General features: G+C 35.9%; 1 long non-coding RNA gene across 1 annotated transcript; it reads left to right on the forward strand.

Moving 5' to 3' along the window:
* Window positions 1-502: 502 nt before the first annotated feature.
* LOC125484524 lies at window positions 503-2,003 on the forward strand. Its single transcript, XR_007263347.1, has 3 exons — window positions 503-581; window positions 780-815; window positions 1,990-2,003. It is a non-coding gene; the product is annotated as an uncharacterized LOC125484524 (long non-coding RNA).
* The last annotated feature ends 2,576 nt before the right edge of the window (window positions 2,004-4,579 follow it).

A 4,579-nucleotide genomic window follows, 5' to 3' on the forward strand; every position in this document is an offset into this window, starting at 1 on the left:
AAGGTAGGAGGGTGAGCTAGGGGGCACTTGTTGGGCCAAATGGCCTGTTTCCACTCTGTGGGGATTCTATTGAAGGAACTACAAAGACAATTGCAGAAAAACCAGGTTATGAGCAATGGAATTTCTATTAACTGTGTGAGCACCGACTCTGACTACAATGAGGAAATGACGAAAGAAAGATACTATCTTGGGGTAGATATTGGAAATTATTGGTAAACGTTAGACAATATCTAGATTATAGATATGCAAAGCAGCGCATTTCTTGTGAAAGTTTAGAATGCTTGAAGATTCGTGGTGAAAGAATTTGTCCCAGTGTGTCATTAATTGGTATTTCCCATTTCCTCCCAGTGACTTCATTCTCTTCTGGGGTCTGCACCATGTATAAAAGGAATGGACAACATGTGAAACAGGCACGGTAATTGGAGCAAGGAACAGCAACCAGAACTTCCCCAGAGCTTCAAAGCAAAATGCGCATCATCTACCTCCTTCTGTTCAGCTGTGGTGTGACTACACTTGAAACATGCCCTTTAGGAATACTTCATGAAATTAAGAAAAGTATTCATGAGTTGAAGAATTTATCAGTGAGTTTAATATCTGTCATCTGTAATTAACAATATATTGCATAAATATTTCAAGTATGCCCATTGACATTTAATATTTTAGCTTCTTTAGTCATTGTATATACACTTTATAGAAACTGCCTGGATTTTTTTAAGCTACAATTCCTTGTCTGTACCTTGTTAATGAATTCTAATTGGACTTATGTTTTATTTTTGTAGCATCCGGGAAATCTGTTGACTCCAAACGTGATTGGGGTAGGCAACTTCATTCTTTATATCTTCTCATAAGTCTGAATTTAACGTTTATTTTGAGATACTCTTCAAGGTTTCAAACTGATCAGGCATTTCAGTCTGAATTTTTACTTTGCAAAATTGCTGCAGCATGATAACATCTCTTTTAATAGATTAGAGATCAATTTGTTAAAATGTTTTGTTCATGTTAAAACCTTTATTGACAGTGTTTGCTCCTGCTCCAATGTAGCTCTTGATTTCAACGTGATATTGAATAGTGGGCCATGTTACCTTCTTTATTCATTCTGCATGTCAGGCTGGATATAGAGGTACTCTTTCCAATTCCTAGGCACTTAACTGCGGCATTGTCAACCTGAAATAGTAATGCCAATATCCCAACTTTGCATTTTCCTCCTCCTGTTAGGGTTTTACCTGGTGGCTATACCTGCTGAATCAAAGTTCATAACTTGATCCATGTGCAATAGGCAAACGGTCTCTGCAGTCACAAGAAGAAACCAATTGTCTATCCAAGTTATTGAACTAAAGACCAAGAATTCAATTTCAATTGAAAGTTAGGTCTCTCAAGGCTCTCTCTCGTGTAGTGTGTATGAGACATGGATCGGGGAGCGCAGCCAATTTCTATTCAAAAATGCATTATTTTGCGGTAATAACATCCCTCATTTAATAAGAACAAGATAAAAAGAAAATAATCAGCAACCTAAAGAATTGTGGGAATATGCATCCAACTGGGAGGCATTGTGGTAATGTCACTGGGCAAGTAATCCAAGACTCCAGGCTAAAGTTCTGGGAATATGAGATCAAACCCACCATGGAACTAGGCTAAATTAGAATTCAACTTTAAAAAAATCTGAACTAAAAAGCAGCTAATCTGGTTCAGCAGTTTTCTTTGCTAAGGAAATCTGCCATCCTTCCCTGGTCTGATCTGTCTGAGAGTCCAGACTCACAACAATGTGATTGCCTTTTAACTGGTGTGGGAAAATTTGAGGTAGGGAATTAAGTGCTGGCTTAAATATTGACATCCAATTTTTATGAATGAAAAGAGCGGCTTGAATCAGATAAAAAAAGACAATGGCAATATTAAAGTAGCAGCTAATTGCATCTATTGCAGTGTCTTATTTTCAATGGAATGTTAGCTTTCAATACTGAAAAATTAATTTCTGGTTTTTTTTACATTTAGGGTGTAAACTGCATTAAAAAATCAATTGAATTATTCCATGAAGGACTAAATTCATTGGATAGTGAAAATGAAACTCTAATAAAAATAACTTCAAATTTAATCAGTCTGAAGAAAATATTCAAGGTAATTATGTTTATGTTTCTTTATGTTAGCAAATAAATGTTCATAAATTTCTTCATACTTTATGTTTATCTTATACATCATTATGTCTATGAGCTAAATATAAGCAGTGAGTAATTTTTTTAGCCACTATGCTTGTTATTGGTCCAAAAGTAGTGAAACATTACTTGACACCCACATAACACAAAAGCCCACGTTCTATCCTGATGCATTTCTGAGTTATTTGATGCCATTCAGTGCAGCAGTTATGATGGAACGATGACTGGAAGAGAGGGAAAGTGGAAAATGTGCCTGAGTCTCCGTTCGCTATCCCATGATCACAGCTGGAATTCTGCAACTGTGTAGATGTGATTTGAGAACAGGATGGATTCAACTGTGAGATAGCAAGAACTGCAGATGCTGGAGTCAGAGATAACAAAGTGTGGAGCTGGAGGAACACAGCAGGCCAGGCAGCATCAGAGGATAAGAAGGGTCCCTGACCTGATACGTCAACTTTCCTGCTCCTCTGATGCTGCCTGGCCTGCTGTGTTCCTCCAGCTCCACCCTTTGTTATCTCTGGATTTTGACTGTATTGCCTTTTGTGGTTAAACAGCATTAGTGGGCAGCATGAGTTTACATTAACATTTGGGCAAAATAGAGGAGAACTATTGGTTTAATGGTAACATGAGCATAACTTGCCATCTCAATGTGCCTAACAGAAGATTGCAGAAGTAAATAGTTTTGTCTTCGAATGAATGAAATGCTTAATCCTTTTTCTGAACTCATTTTCAGAATCGCCACGCTGATTGCCCATCAATTTCCACAAGGAATTTAGAATTGAAGAGTTTCATGCGAAAATTTAACAATTTTGTATCGTGGTTAATTAGTGCCAAATGCAAATAGGAGCCAGAGGAGTCTGAGGAGAAGCAAGCCACTGAGTAATTTTGCCTAATAACTTCCTGAAATTTTCTTGGCTGCAGTTTCATTATCATCAGTGCAAATTAATATTTTACAAATTTCTATCATATTTCTAAATTTATGAATGAAGTCTGAAGATGTGTAGATGTTTTGATATACATGATGTATGATCCATAAATATGAAAGCATTGCATTGAATTTTTCTTCTACTAATTGTAAAATGTTAGATTCAAGCACTCAGCTATGTTAGTAATGCAGCATTTTAGAATTATCCACCACACTCTGTTTAAATTAAATAGTAGTTGGCACAGCCCCAAAATTCTAGAGAAGAAGGAATAGAGTGAGTTTTGTTAATGCTTTGTTCAGCAATTGAACAGCAGGGAGGCTTGGCAATTTATATTGTTTCTCATCCTTGAGTGCATTATGTCCAGGTTTGAGATCTCCCATCTGGAACAGTCTGGTGCTGTTCTTATTTTCTGACTTGCCTTGGCATCCCTACCTTTGAAGTAGCCTGCCAGAACAAACCTTTCCCAGGAACTTTGAAACAGGGTCTGTAGCAAGTGGGAAATCTGCTATGCAGCACCTTGACAGGCTGGGCAAGAATTGCATTAACTTTTAGGAGTGTAATGACCCTGCTGTTGAAGTAATTCAAGAATTAATGCTGATGCAGCACAAGTGCTTAATGATTCAGGGCTGAGATGGCGCATCATTCATGATGACCTTAATAGTATTTTTGCCCATAATATGCAAATTCTATGATTTAAAAATGATTGGGAGCTGGATTTAGAAAAAAAATGTTTACCAGAATCAAAAGCTCAGCTTTGGAATGCCAATGTTTAAATTACAAATTATATAACTTATCTTCCTGAGGAATTTTATGATAGATCAATATGTTTAAATTACATTTAAGCTTAGAGAAAAGGTGGATAATGCTAAAATACATTATCAAATAAAGCAAGATTTACTGAAATGCTTCAGCTGAACAAAATGGAGAGGCATAATTATTGATTGATTCCATTTCAGCAAAAGAAATATGTACTTGTAATCATTTTTTCTGCTGTTAATTAATGTATATGTATCGATTGTTTGTGTGTATTTTGTTGTTAACACTAGCTTCAAAGGAAACTTTATATCTCTTATGCTCATCATAGTGATACACTGGGCAAAATAAGGGCTTGAAAACATCTGCGCAGAAACAGCTGATGTTGGTATCACAACATCAAAATTTAACACAATCCAGCACAATTTCTTTAGGCAGGAAGTCAAACTGTGGTCTCATTGACCTACACAGGAAAACACATTGATATTTGAGCTGGTGGAAATGCAGAAGAGTTGGATATAAAGTTTGTGAAAATTATGAATAGTAATTATTAATTTATTTATGGTTAAATGCTCTATTAAGGCTGTATTCAAAGGAAGCTACTGCCTGATAGTGTGGCATATAACAGAAAACACTTCATTGGTCTTGTTAATTTAATATTTATTCATATTTATTTATGCTGTGTTGCAATTATTTCTGATGTTTATTATATTAGAAAAATAAACTATTTGTCAGCAATGCAAATTGTGTGTA

Source organism: Rhincodon typus, chromosome 12, assembly GCF_021869965.1.
Source record: "Rhincodon typus isolate 14 chromosome 12, sRhiTyp1.1, whole genome shotgun sequence".
In the NCBI taxonomy this organism is placed as follows: domain Eukaryota; kingdom Metazoa; phylum Chordata; class Chondrichthyes; order Orectolobiformes; family Rhincodontidae; genus Rhincodon; species Rhincodon typus.